This window comes from Benincasa hispida, chromosome 4 (assembly GCF_027475165.1).
Source record: "Benincasa hispida cultivar pf3 chromosome 4, pf3_genome.v1.1, whole genome shotgun sequence".
Lineage (NCBI taxonomy): Eukaryota > Viridiplantae > Streptophyta > Magnoliopsida > Cucurbitales > Cucurbitaceae > Benincasa > Benincasa hispida.
In genome coordinates, this window is record NC_143481.1 from 44,237,827 (window position 1) to 44,253,742 (window position 15,916).

Genomic DNA, 15,916 nt, shown 5'->3' on the forward strand with positions numbered 1-15,916 from the left:
TTTTTTTAGTTGTGGGCTTTTCTGATCCGGTTGTCTACTTGTCTGATCTACTCATGGGTCTTTCGATTCGGTTTTTCTTCTGTATAGTTTGAATTTTCTTTAGTTATGAAGCAGTGGCAATCTTAATAAGTTAAAATTTAAATAGTCAATAGATTCATTACAGATAGAGAAATCTATCTTTCCATGTTCCTATGCTCTGTTGCTATCTTTAAAGTCATTCTTCTTTCTTTCAGGATAATTCTCTTAAAGTGGCCTTCTTTATGACAGTGATAACACTTAATCACCAGTTTTTGCCTATGCAATCTCTGCCACTTTATAAACTTTTCTTTTTGAAATGATTGTTCTTCCCTTTTGAAAATAAGGTCTCACCATTTCCAGAACTTTTAGATTCTGCCTTGAATTCCAGCTACTTACATCTGATGGTTGCACTTACTGCATCAGTGGAGATATTATCCCTTCTATATTTAAGTGCCATTTTTACATCTTTATAAGCATTTGGTAATTAATTAAGAAGAATGGTTGCTTCATTTTCTTTGCCTAGTTTCTCCTCTGTTTGATTTATTTCTGATGTTAGTCTTCTACAGTCATCTAAGTTCTCATCCATTGTTTTGCAGTATTCATCTTGAATGAGAACAACCTTTCCCTTAAGAAAAATTTATTTGACACATCCTTTTTCTCATATAAAGCTTCTAATTTATTCAAAACTTCATATGTTGTGCATTCATCAATTACTTGCCTTAGTATGTTGTCAGGTACATTCAATAACAGAGTTCTTCTGTAGGCTACTTCTTCAATATTCTGTTTCTCTACTTGAGTTAGGGTTGTAGGCAATATCTTAGGATCTTCTAATCCTTTTAAGGTCTTTTGATATGTCAATATCATTTTAATCTTCTTTGACCACAGATTAAAATCATTATTTTCAGCAAACTTTTCATTAATGTACTTCTCTACTGCCATTGATAAGTTTTTTTTCCAAGTTTTGATACCAAATTGTAAAGAGAAAACAACTACACATGTCTCACTGTAAAAGGTAATACAATAATTGAATATGATTGTCTTTCTTCTTTACTCTTCTGATGAACATGCAAATTCTCTCTAAAATTCTCTGATCTTTCTCCTCACTCACAACAAATCAACGAAGACAAAATTTAAGTAAAGAACTAGATGAAGATTAAGGAAAGTAGAAGAGAAACATCTGATTTATAGTGGTTTGGCTTATTTATTCCTACATTCACTCCAGAGAACAACCATTGACATCTTTATTCAAGATCAAAATCAAGAAACAGACATTACAAAGCACAATCACGTTCGATTCTTCACAAAGACTTCTTCTCCCTCTTACAGCTCTAATTACAAAGCTCAAATCTTTTGCATTGATTTAAACAGTCAATAGGTTAATTACAGAAGAAGTACTTAATAGGTTCCTTTGAATTACTAAGCAAAACAGCTCCCATACAAGCACTTTCCCTTCTAACAGTTGGTCCGTTCATTGACTATTGCCTTACTAGCAAATCTCTACTGAAATACAACTACACTTTTGGTGCATTCGTAAGTCGTTATTCCAATATCTCTCTTTTTCGAACCTTGTATTCGTTTCGCTTTTACTTTCGAAGTTCAATCTATCCTTAATGAATGTTGTAGAGTTTCATATTACTGTCATGCTCCCTAGCTGTGTTCTGCAACATCAGTCAATAGCTGGGCAGTTGAAATTGAGAAAAAAAGCATCATTCTAATATTTGATTTAAATTATTTGATCATTCGATAAGCATCACTACAAGAATTTTGCCTTGGATGTACCATTTGTGCACATTCCCAATAAACACGCTTAGTTAAATATGAATTCTGATAACATTTTCACTTTCAATCCTTTGTCTTAAACCTTTTTTGTTTATGTGTTTTTTAGTTGTACAATTAAAGTTCATCTTACGGCTATGCTTATTTATGTTAGAATGCCCTGCGAATCCATGCCAAATGATTTTTCCCCTTCTCTAGGCACAGTGTCTAATATATGCTCCAATTAGAGAGCTTCTAATGTTGTTACCCTCCAATGAAACCTTCTTTCTGATTTTTGCTTTGTAACATTTGTCTTCTAAATGATTATCATGGTTTTTATCTCTTTCTAGTTCCAATGAAAACCCACCATTTTGGATCCCCATTCACATTGTGATTCCAGAGCGACCAACAGAGTGTGCCGTGTTTAACGTCATTGCAAGTATACTGTGTTATATACCTCAGTGTTCTATTACTCTTTAACTTTATGGTCATATTTTACTTGTGGATTCTTTGCAACCACCAAGCATGGAGATTTTAGTATGTCATTTTGTAAAGCTGGGGAACCTATAAGCCTAGAATTTTGGATGTAACCACTATTGAGTCGTTTTGGTTTTATTAGTATTCTTTTGCTTTGTTATCTTGTAGCTATTAGTTTTATTTTTGTCTCAGATCTTGGATTCTTTAATTTATTTTTGCTACTTATTTGGGTAGGTAGGCAGTTAGCTTGGGCCTTTTTGTATACATAAGAAACTTTATTTTGTACAGAGGTTACTATTTTTGATAAAATTCTCTTGGCTTTGGCTGTTTACATCGAATTTTAAGCCACCATGGGTTGGACTAGTGGTCAAGGCCATGTAAATGATAAAGAACTTAGTGGGAATGATTCAAGCCAATGGACATTTATGCAGGATTTAATATTCTATGAGTTACTTTAGCAACTAAATTTAGTAGGCCTACATAGTTCCTCTATGAGAATAGTTAAGGTGCACAAGCTGACTCAAAGACTTGCATATATAAAAAATCCTAAAGTTTTACCGTCCGATATGATGATCGTCTGTAATCTTTTTATTGTATATTCTTGATAATCATTCTCTACATTTTCTTGCCCTTGTAATGGTTTGTCATATCAGAATTGGTGACTATTTACGTAGTCTAACGAGTAAAGAACTTGGGAGAAAGTTGAGTTTATTTTGGATAGACGAGGTATTAATAGAGCACCATTGTTTCAAAAGTGGAAAAAATTGAGGATATAATTTTTTCATGATTTGTCCTCAGATGCATTTTATTTTCCTCGTTTGGATTCTTAAAACATTCTTGAAATTTTCAGTAAAATGTATTTCACAATTTACAGATTCTCCACGCAATTCTGTCCAATTTATTGAATGGTCCCCAACTTCCTGTCCACGTGCTCTGCTAATAGCTAATTTCCATGGGAGGACAACTATTTGGACTCAACCTTATCGTGTAAACTCAAATCGTATATTCCCTTGACAAATGTAATGGTTATGTTTCTCTCTCTTTCAGAATCAAGGTCTCATAATAATTGGTGTTTTAATCAAGGGTTCATGTCACGAGCTTTGCCTATTAGTGGTCTTGCACGTGCTCTTGACTATATATGAGCATACATCTTTTCCTGTTTTAATTTGCTTTACCATTCTATTTTCATCCAGGGTTCAACTTTTGGGTAATATATGTATGAATCCTAGATGAATTCTTGATTTTGATATTATTTACCATCTGTTAGCCTAGATGTTTTCTGTTAGCTTATTATTTACCATTTATTTGCTATGTACTATAGATAAATGTTGATGGTTTATTATAAATAGTTATTGATTTTGATATTATTTACCATTTGTTAACCTAAATGTTTTATTTTAAAGCAAATAAATGACTTGTGTAGGCCTTTGTTTATGGTTGAATTCTTGATTTGTTCTGATTGTAACATTATACGAGTTTATTCGAGTGATTTTCATGCACTACCACAAGATCTTCACTGTTAATCCTAATTCTTATATTATTTTCAAAAACATTATATGAGTGAAATTGCTTTATCACATGAAAATAAAGTAAAATGTGTGGTGGTAAATTTCTTTTTTTTTTTTTTTTGGTTTGATTAATCTGGATTCTTTGATTTTTATTTACGGGCGAGTATGGAAGGAAGGCTGGATAAAAATAAGATAGAGCAAGGTTGGGTATGTTTTGCAGGTAAAGAAGGAGAGAGCAGAACTTAAGGAATTGGGATAAATTCAGAAAATACTTCTAGTTATATTGAAGAAGGAGCTAGCCATGTCATTGTTACTTCAATAAGTTCTTTTCTTTTATCTATTTATGTGTTCAACAATGGACAAATGGATCTTACAAGGCTTAAAGATCTTGTTCGCATTGTTGAGAGACAGAGGCTTGTGTTGTATCTTAGTTGTAGAAAACGATACTTCTTTTTGTGTTATTGTTGCTGAGTTTAGAAGTTGTCATGATTGATTAACATCCTAAGTTATGGTTAACCCTTTAGATGTAAAAAGTCACCCAAAATCATCTGCATTGAAACGAACAAAACATCTTACAGCTTGGGGCTTCACTAACATTTGTCTATGCTCATGCATTGATTAACATTTAGTTTCGATTTAGGAAGGTAAAATGCAATTGTGACAGATAGATGGCAGAAGTTCAGTGATGTATTTCTGTGTTGTATTTGCTTTTAGTTACATACAATTTGAATCTAATTCGTCTTTGGAATCTTGTTTAGATAATCTAAGATTGACCCTCGATAGCATCTTTTAGTTGGAGATGTTTTTTGTGGTTTCATTTGATTGAAGTCTTGTATCCATTGGTGTGCTTTTTAGATGCTTGAAGTTTTGGTGTTGCTTTAGGGGGCTTTTTACTTTTTAGTTATATGGATAATGTAAAACTTTTTAGTTGAATATGCTAGCCTCGTACATAAATTATTTATTTTTTATTTAGTACTAGCTTTAATTTAATAAATGGACGTAAACTTATGTTGAATTTATCTTTTTTTTTTTCCTTTTTGTAGTTCAATACAAAAGATGCATATATGCAAGGAGAGATCGACGTAATTCGGACCCAATGGGCATGTTTTGTTGGCCGATTTGTGTAAGGATGTAATTCTTGTTTTTTGTCTCAATAGAATGTAAATGCTAGCTTAGAATGAATGTAAATGTAATGGATTGGAAGGCAAATATTGATGGGCTCGCCATGCAAATATTCTGGTTCTGGTATTGTTTTGCAAATTTTGGTGGATAAATTCGTAGGTGGAAAACAAATATTGATGAGTATATGTAATGGATTGGAAATATTGATTCTTCTTTGTGGATAAATTCATAGGTGGAAGACAAATATTGATGGGCTCGCCATGCAAAATTTTCTATACTTTTTAATATAAAACACAAACATTTCCTGACCCAACACGAGACATATAATGTTGTTTTTAACTTATTTGGCCAAAAAAATGGATTCGGCAACGAAATTTAAAAGAAAGGACAGATTCAGGCTTCAATGTCGGTTAAAAATTTAAAAAAAATGTCTTTAATGTCAGTTGCAACCGACATTGAAGGCTGTGTTATTGGTGTTATTGAAGCCCTTTAATGTCGGTTTAAAACTGACATTAAAGGCAACCGACATAAAGGACTTTAATAACACTATCTTTAATGTCAGTTGCCAACCGACATTAAATCCCTTTAATGTTTGTTTAAAATCAACATTAAAGCCCGAATTTCTTCTAGTGTATGGTGCAAGATGTAATTTGCTCCTACCCACTTTCAGGGATAGTAGAGAGGTTGTTCCCTTAAGTGCTGACTCCAGGTCTTGAATAAGGGGCCTCACCCACTCATTGAATCTATATTGATCTAAAAATCATAATCAGTGTATCCTATAAGAATCAGATCCTTACCGCCATACATGACTATATAGTCTCTCATTTTCCAAAGATACTTGAGTATATTTTTAACGGCAGTCCAACGATCATATCCAGGATTAGACTGAAACCTGCTGATGATTCCTACTACATAGCATATGTCAAGTCGTGTAGACAACATGACATACATTAGACTACCAACTACTGATGTATAGGGAATACGTTTCATATCCTCAAGTTTTTTAGGTATCTTAAGACACTGTTCCTTAGACAGATGAATTTCATGCGTGAAATGATAGTATATAATAGCATGAACGGAAGCAAACAAAATCAATAAGCACTCTAATTACATCTAGTTTGAGTTCTAAAAGCATGCTTCAACAAGAAAAACTAAAGAGGGTTTCAATTTACATATCTTTAATGAATTCTTCCAATTCAAAGCTGCTCTTCACATGAATTTAGCTCCAAATTGATAGTGAATAACCAAGAGATCTTCTCGACTATTCTCAGCCTTAAATTTGAGTGAATTTATGAAGTGAATTCTCTGGATTTTGAGAGAAGGAAGAAGATGAACTGAAAACTGATTTTCTAACTGAAATTTCTCTCACTTCTTCTTCAAAATTCAGTATTTTTAATCATTGAATACATGCAAGCATTTCCTCTTCAGCTCAATAGCTAGCAGCTGCTTGAAGATTTAATGGGATTTGAGTATCATTTGAAGACTAACACCTCATGCTTGGTGTTTTATGGGAAAAACCCAGTAAATCCCTTTTTTCAAATTTCAATTTCTTTTTAATTCCAAAATTCAATTAATTCTAAAATTAAATTTAAAATGATTTCATTAATTCATAATTAATCAAATCTAAAATACCAAAATTCAGTTTTCAGTTCATCTTCTTCTTCCTCTCAAAACCCAGAGAATTTACTTAACAAATTCTAGTCACGCCACTCAAATTCAAGGCTGAGAATAGTGGAGAAGATCTCTTGGTAATTCACTATCAATTTGAAGCTAAGTTCTTATGAAGAACAGCTTGGAATTGGAATAATTTATCAAAGGTATATAAATTGAAACCCTCTACAATTTTTCTTGTTGAAGCATGCTTTTAGAACTCAAATTAGATGTAATTAGAGTGCTTATTGATTCTGTTTGCTTCCAGTGCATGCTAGTATATCCTATCAATTGGTATCAGAGTGTGAGTTAAGCACTCAATTAATGTTAATTTGGGTTTTGATGGGTAAATTTCAGAAATTTCATGTTTATGGACTGATATGGATGTTTTTCAGCTTTGGCATTAGATTTCTCTTTGATTTAAAATTTAAATTTGTAATTGGCGCTTGATTAATGACCTTATATGTGTGCTCTAGAGTTCATATTTTTTTTTTGGAGTCATTAGAGTCCAAATTAGGTTGTAATTTAGAGATTGAAGCAAGCAAGGTCGTGAAGCTGCTGGAGGGTTGTCTTCTGCCCAAGCAACATTGCAACACTATGCTTGGGCGTTACAACATTGTTCTTGATGAAGCCTGTAGCGTTGCAACGTTGTGATGAGCGTTGCAACACTGTTCATTCCAGACAAGCAATGTGCAGTTCAAGCCAGCTCGTGTGGGAGAATTCTGGTTCGATTAGTTCAACCCCAATCTAGTCCAGTTCAACCATCTTTGGACCGGTTCCACCCATTTTGATGGCTTAGAGGTCTCGTTCGAGTGATTCGAGTCTGATTCGGGTTGTTTCGAACTGTTTTACACCAACTTGAAGCTATTTTTGGACCTATTTTATAATAAACTAGTTATTTCTGCTTGCTTAGGATGCCAAAGTTGAACCATATCAATATTATTTAAATAATTATGCATGTGATGTATGTTGTATTTAAATTTAAACATGTTTGTGCATATAGTATGTCATTTAGATTTAAAATCACACCATAGGAAGCATGTTACATTCATTATATATATTATAAATTGTTATAATGTATAGAATGCATGTTTAGGGTTTATGTTATTTAATATAACTGTTATATTAAATTTGAATGCCTTTTATGTATGTTGTGTATGTAAAAGCATGTCTAATTTTTATAACATATAAAAAGTAGATATTAAAATCCATAACAAAGATAAGCTACATGCTCACGTAGGTAAACCACATATTTTAATAAGTTAAAATAGGTTGACATCTTATAAAACATGGTTACAAACTCAACCGGTATATAATCCTATCTAAGGCTTGAGGTACATAAGTTGACAGTCTACGGAACACCTCTTACCTAAGGAATACAGCCGAATAATTGAGCATTGTTAACTAGTTTTATGAGTAATACGTGAGTGGTGTGAAGTAATAAAATAGTTTATCACCTAGACATCGTAGGTTAAAATCTATTTATAAGCATTATACTTGGATAAACCACATAGACTTAGTTGTTTAATTAGCCGAAATGAACCTAAGTATAAATATACCCAAATTAATAGTAGAACACTTCAGTGGGAATTTAATAACTTATATGATAAAGTTATTAGAATACTTTAGTGGGAGATTAATAACATATACGATACGTTATTTTTAGCTCTCACGTCCCTAAGAGTTCACAATCGAGATTTAAGCGGTACTTCATGTCACCCAAGGAGTGACACTCCATTCGAAAAGTATTTGCATAAATCAAGATTTAGGTGAATAAGAGGAAGTCGTTCAAATAAAAATCAAGTATATGATATATTGATTTCAACTTTCACATCCCCACAAAGTTCACACTGTGAGATTAATATGACGCTTCGTATCACCCTGGGAGTGACCTCTATTCGGAAAGTGTTTGTACGAGTCAAGAGCAAGGTGAATGGAGGAAGTAGTTCATAGTAAATGGGTGAAGGATATGTGTTAACATGTCCTGCAGTCTCTTCCGTTAGTTTGGACTGTGAGATTCCTATGTTGCACCTGTTGGTTTGCTTTAGGCGGTCCTTGCTATTCGTTTAATGACGGTTATCCCCTCGGAGGGTTGTAACATATGATTCGGAACAACTCAAACTCCAAAAATGGATAGGATTTCCTAAGTCGATTCCCAACCTTGACTCCTTATTTCGGGAGCATCGTTGGGACCGACCTCTAAGATCTGAAAATGGAGGGTTACACTTATAGAATTACTAAATTGTTAGTAATTTCTTACCGAAAACAGCAATTAAATGACTATAAGAATAAAAGTTATTCAGGAGATAATGTTTGGTCAAAATTGTTTTATTTGAGTGAAAGAGTATTTGACTGCCTTTCGGTAGCACTTATTCTGACTCACTATAGTATCGTTCTAAATAAATAATGATTATTATTTGTTTTGCTAAAACTTGATTTTGGATTTAGGTGTAATTTTACTAAATTAGAATTTGTTTAAAATTTTGAGCATGTCGAATTATTCTAGAATACTCGCTTCCGAATTAGTTAAGGGTAAAATCAATTCGATGTACAAATTACTAGTAGTTGATGGTTCTAAAAGAGTTTTAACAGAGGATTGTCCTCAATCTCCCAACTCATCTAAAGTTTTGAACTCAATAGATGAGAAAATAAAATTCGAACAACAAAATAAATATAATTTACTTGTTATCGAAGCATGTTTAGTGGAAATGATAAAACCTGGATAATAGATTCAGGTGTCGCTAATCATATCTATACTATCTTACAGGAAACAAGTTCCTGGAGACAATTTACAAAAGGTGAAACAATCTTTAAGGTAGGGACCGGGGAGATTGTTTCCGGTAAAGTAATGGGAGATATGAAGTTATTTATAGGAGATAGATACATTTTACTTAAATATGTTTATTACATTCCTTCCATGAAAAGGAATCTAATATCTATCTATTGTTTGATGGAACAAAATTATAAGGTTTCTTTCGAAAATGATGAAGTGTTCATTACTCCAAAGAATATAAAAATTTGTTCCGAAAAATTAGAAAATCTAACATTTAAACGTATTGCAGACTACACAAATACCCACCACAACTGTAAATGTAATTAGATTCATCAATGGAATTTAGACTATCAGAACAACCTAGCTCTGATATCATTTGAAGAAACTTATAACAAAGAAACCCGTGAGCGGAAGTGAGATCGTTCTAAACCCCATTGTGACAAAACATACACATTTACAATCAAACAATAATAGTTATACAAAACTCTAGATTACAGCATGCTTCAAAAGGGAAATCTAAGGTTCAAGTGAACTTACTCTCGAAGAACTGTTCTTCTCGTTCCCTCGAACTCACTGCACGATTGTTTACCAACACGAACGAATCTACACTCAAACAGTAATCTCCTCAGTAATCTCCTCGAACAAGAACAAATCCCCACTCGTCCCTCGAACAGGAAACAGACACCACCAGCAAGCTATCTTGGTATTCTCGATATAAGAATCCAGGAGTTGTGGGCTCTATAGGATTTGGTAGAGGATAGGAAGAATTTGGTAGATCGTATAGACGATCGAGTAAGTGGGAGATAGTTTTAGTCCATTGTATATACATTGTACTTGATGGTTTAGAAGTCAAGTTACTATCGTATAGAAAACTCTTACACGATCGTGTATGCTTTCAAGCTATCGTATAGCTTATGCTTTTGATCGTACCTTTCTTAAAATCTTAATGATCACATCATGTAAAAATGAAAACGATTTTCAATTTAATCATCAATTACCATAACTATAACCAATTATTCTATAATTGATTTAAGTACAAATATAATCAATATATTCATAACCTATAGTTTTAATATCACATCTCATGCAGTGTATAAACCATAGTCCTTTTTCTCCCTTATAGCATATAATAATAATTCCTCTAATTAATGTATTTAATACATTAAGACAATTATATCTCATATAATTGATGCAATTTAATTATATCATATATAATCAAATTTTCTCTTGTTAATTTGAATATTTCAAACTAACCAAAAAACTGATTCACAACATGAATCCATTGAGCTACGAAGAAGACCTTATGGACTTGTAGCTTGTACCTCTAACAGTACGTGAATAACTGATTAAACTCTTTAATCACAATATCTACCATCCATTAACTGCCTGCCATTCCACTAAAGACCGATAGCTGCACTCTTCGCACTACAAATATATTTTCGTGTCCATTGGATATAACCAAGCAACAGTACGATAACCCTTCACAAATCGCTCATATGTACTGTCGGACCAATTTACCGTTTTGCCACTATAATTACATCTAACTTCTTAAGTACCACTGATTCCTCGAATGAACAATACATCATAGTCTTACTATGAGTAAATTCTTCTCAGACCAAGAGAAGGTGTGGCACCATATCGTTTAAGTTTCAGAATCACCTTTTAAGGGAGTAATTTATCTACTTACCCTAAATTGGGGAAGGAGTGAAAGTTCCCAGCTCCCCAATCAGTCGAATCCCCAAAGTGGTAGGTTTGAGTCAGCGATCTGGCCACTTGCACCCATACAAATCAAAGGATCGTTCTCATAGGTAGAAGTTTCCAACTCACTCAGAATTAAGGTCATGTTACTTATAGTCATCCTAGTGAAATGAAAGTCTCTATCATGAACGACATTATATAACAAAACTAAACATTTCATGGTTCGGTCTTATACAAACTCTTTTGTATAGAGCATCCTCGCTCGTATGTCTAATACATGAGTGGTTAGGATTAGACTATTTGTAGTACTTTACAATACTTGTAAAATCTATAAAGCGGGTCACACTCGTAGTGTCAAAAGGATAAGGTTTCCCTCATTTATCCATCTACTGCAAACCATTTAGGTTATCACTTAAAGCACGATCCACTTGTATGTCATTACATACATGCTTAAGTTACAATGATAACCAAGGATCTTAATTTATTGGTTTGTGGTTATCTCATATATAAAAGACTGTAGTGAAGAAAATATCTCATATTATTACATCACATAATGTTTGTTCATACAGGTGCTTACAAACTACTGGACCCAACGAGATTTAAGGCATTAACCCCAACAGTAGCAACGACGAGCACCGAAGGACACACCTTGGTTCCAGACAGATGCCCTTCGAGTCTATATCCTCTCAAAATTGGAAGAACTAGCGTCTGTCATAGCATAAAGTTGCCTTTCTCCAACTTAGTGCTAGTTATTTGGTTTAGTAGTTGATTTAGAGGAGGTGTGTTGAACTTCGTCGTTTCAGAGGTCGAGATGGATCTTATAGCAATGGCGGTTTCCATAGCAAGCTCTGATACCAAGTTAGAATTTAAAGAAGGAAGGAGGAATTTGGACCGATTGCCTTTTGAATTTCTCAATGTGTTGAAAAGGGGCATAATTCATTAATTTATACACTATTCCCTATTTATGGATATAAAAGAATTAATTGAATATTAAAGAATAAACCAATAACATGAGGACACATTTCCTAATAGATAGAGAGGGAATAATGTTCGTTAATACCCAATCCTAACCAATTTTTGGAGCAATAATGAAATCATCGACATGGATCTCCTTTGTGATGTGGCAGTCTTTAGCTGATGTGTCTTTTTTTATTCATCCTTTGTGGCAGTGTCGGCTGATGTGGTAATGTCTCTAACATTGACCCTAAGTCCATATGGAGGCAATTATTTAGAGGTTACTACCAAACAAAATTTTTCAACTTGGACTCAATCTACATCCATTCCCAGAAATTTCCAATTATAATATTATAATGTGTAACAATTCCAAGAGTTGATTGATGGCTATATATGTACTTTATTTTGTTGCTACTCTCTATTCATGGCTTTTCTTAGAATTTTCTCAGCTTTTGGACACTTCCAAAGGCATAAATGAATAGTAATTTTGGTTGTATATCTAAACGTTACGCTTAATATTTTCTCTAATAAAAAAGGTGTTATTAGGCATAAAATCATGGAAATTCTAGTAAGAATTAGTGAGATTTTTCTATAGTTACTTGACATTCTCTCCACGTCCACAGATGAAGAAATTAATAGTGTTTTTTTTAACAAGTAACTAAAGAGTGAGAAGGAAAAATACACCATTTTATCCTTACACAGTAAGAATAAAAAGAAAAAAAAAAAATAAAAAGTCTAAGTTTAATTTAGTTAAAGAAACTTATAAGAATGGTGATATTTTTACCAAAAAAAATAAAAAGAAAAAAATCTATATGAAAATTTCTATAACAATGGTGATATTTTATTTTTTATTTAGTTAAAGAAACTTATAGAATTATGGTAGTTTAAGGGTTTTTTTCTTAAAAAATATATATATACTAAAAAAAATCCTTACACTATCCTAATTCTTACAAGCTTAAGGTTTATTTTTTTTTCTTAAAATCAAAGTTTAAATTAAAAAGGCCTTTAAAATTAAGGAATTCCCATAGGGTTTTTTAAACTAAGAATGGGTCCCCACCACACCACATCCACAAATCTTATTCATAGTAAATCCAAAAAATCACAAACCTTGAAGCAAGCACATCGTTTTTTATATTATTTTTTAATTGAAAAACAAAAGAAAAAAGATTCAATAGACGACATTTTTTTTTTGTTTTAATTAAAAAAAACATTCAACACAGCTTTAATTTTTTATTATTTTTTAAAGACATGTTCTTTTGTCTTCTTTTTTTTTTTTTTTTTGGGTGGGAGATATTTTCTTCTATTATTAACTTAACACACCACATGATTTATGAAATTTATACAAAATAATCTTCAACTTTACTATATGTTTTTGTCTTTCCACTTTGAAATTTGTTTCAAGATATATATTTTGAGAGATTTAATTGTTTTTGTTAAAATGCCTAATATGCAAAATTTGAAATAACATATATGATATCATCTTTTGCTTTTTACCTAAGTATTTCTATAACATCGATTTGTGGGACTTTTCAAATAAAATCTTAAAAAGTAAAAAAAAAAAAAAGAAAGATATTAATAAATGTAGTTTCGTTTTTTTTAAAGAAAAAAATATTAGTTTTGAAGGGTAAAAAATATTTTAGGATAAAATTAGCATTTTTCCTTCCTTCTCCTTTTCTTTATTTCTCCATCTCTCAACTACATAGGAAAATACCTTCTCTCCTTTCCTTTCTTTACAATAATTCTTTTATGCAATTATTTTTTTAAAATAAAAAATTTAAGTTATATCAACATTAAATTTATAATATTAAACTACTTTTTTTTAGAAGTAATAATAATAAACTACTTTGTTACTATAGAAAATGAACAAAGTGACACTAAAGATCTTTTAAATCACATTTCTTTTTCTAAATCTTTTAAATCACATTTTTAAAATCTCAAAATCCAACTAAACCTATTACTAAATGTTCATAAACTATAATATTATCATGCTATTATGAGGAGGCTTCTTAGATTTTCCTCTTCCTCAATCCGAGTGTTTTTTTTTTTTCTTTTTATTATTAAATCGCATCTTTAACAAGCAATAATTAGGTATAGTCTATAGACTACATCTAACTCTTGTGTTCTCCAAATCTCTATCATGTAAAAAAAATTAGAAAAAAATTATTTTTTAAAAATAAAAATGCCACGTGACAACATGAAACTTCTTTTTAACTCTTGAATTTATTTTAAATACTAGTTCCACGAAGATTAGATTTGCTGACAACACTTTTTTCTGGGAATTTATTTAAATTTCGTACTATATATTATATTAATTAGATGGTCCATTTGTGTAGACTTGAAAATTCAAAAAAGGAAGTTTGAACTATATTTTGACACATTGTAAAGTGTTTTGTGTAGTTGACTCTAACTCGTTAACTCTGCACAACACCAACCAAAATCTCTCTCTATATATATTGAGGAAGACTTCCCTAGCCTAAAGCTCTGCTTAAAAAACTCAAAATGGCATGTTCAGTTACAAAAGCCTCTCTTTTTCTTTCTTTTCTAATGTTGCTTCTCTCTCTAACTTTGCCGCCGTCGTCTATGGCCGCTGCCGCCACCGCTAACAGATCCCTTCGCTCGAAGCCCACCAAGCTCCCTTGGCCACGAAAGTTTCTCTCTAAACAGACACCGCCTCCTCCTTTCTAGATTCTGTGTTTTTTTCTTTTCATTCTAATTATATTAATGATTTTCACTACTTAGTTATAAATTATTGTTTTTTCTCTTTCATTTTCTGTTCTCTAAGTATATTTTCAATTTCTACTTGACATTCATTAAGCTTCCCTGTTGGATTGGATATATATCGTATATCATATATGTAATTTGTTCCGATCCAATTCAATTTCTTGGATTCTTTCTTAACATCGTTCTACTGCAATTATATATCAGATATGAGTGTTTTTTTTTTCCCCGAAGACTGTCAATAATAGTCACATATTAATTACTCATAAAAAAATTTCAATCGAATTAATAAGTTTGGAGTGTTATAACCAAAATGACGATTATTGTGGCGTGGATGAATCCGCTGCCTTGAAGGTGAGATCAGTGCGACCTCAGTATAGCAATTAACACAAGTGTTAATTGCGTGTGAAATTGAAACTTAATTAAGGTAGTTTTGTTCTATAAAAAGTCATTCATGAGTAAAATCATTAAATAGAACTGTTTGGAATGCAAAAGAAAGTAGTAGAATAATTATCTGATTCATGTTGCAAAGAAAGTTCCTCTGAAATTCTTCAAGAAAATCTTCTCTCAAACATAGTGGATGTAGGCATTGTAATAGCTGAACCACTTTAAATCTCTCTATGTTCATTTCTCTCTACCTTCTCCCTTTCTTTCTTTGATAATCTTCATTATGATTCCAACATACATCTGGATTCAACATCAGAACAAATTAGAAGTTCACAATCGAGAAAATAAAACAAAGAAATAGAAATAGAAGATCAAAAAGTGAAGTCGAGAGAACATACCGTGAGCAATATCTGAAGAGAAGAATAAATGAAGAAGCAATCTGATTTTTTCTTCTTCAAAATGAATCATTTTGTTGCACGAAGGGAAGAAGCAGATAACAACACGCATGCAAGCCACCTACTTTGATCTGAGCCCTACACGTATAATCATAACAAATTGGTATCAGAATTTGTAAAAATCAGGAAAGGTACAAGAACGGCTCCAAAAAACACTTTCTTGATTAAAGAATGATTGTGGCACACTATGATATTGAAAAGTTTGATGGAAAATGAGACTTTTGTTATGTGGAAAGCAAAGATAAGGGCCATTCTTGGCCAGTAAAAGGTTATAAAGGTCATCACAGACCCAAGAAAACTGCCTCAATCAGTGATCCAATAAGAAAGAGAAGAAATCGAGAGTGCAGCTTATGGTACAATTATTTTTAACTTAAGTGATAACGTGATTAGAGAAGTATTAC

The 15,916-nt window shown here is 32.2% G+C and overlaps 1 long non-coding RNA gene across 1 annotated transcript; it reads right to left on the minus strand.

Moving 5' to 3' along the window:
- Positions 1-14,430: 14,430 nt before the first annotated feature.
- Positions 14,431-15,707, minus strand: LOC120075332 (uncharacterized). The gene is made up of 2 exons (XR_005481302.2): positions 15,459-15,707; positions 14,431-15,360 (listed from the first exon to the last, which is right to left on the minus strand). It is a non-coding gene; the product is annotated as an uncharacterized LOC120075332 (long non-coding RNA).
- Positions 15,708-15,916: the final 209 nt, after the last annotated feature.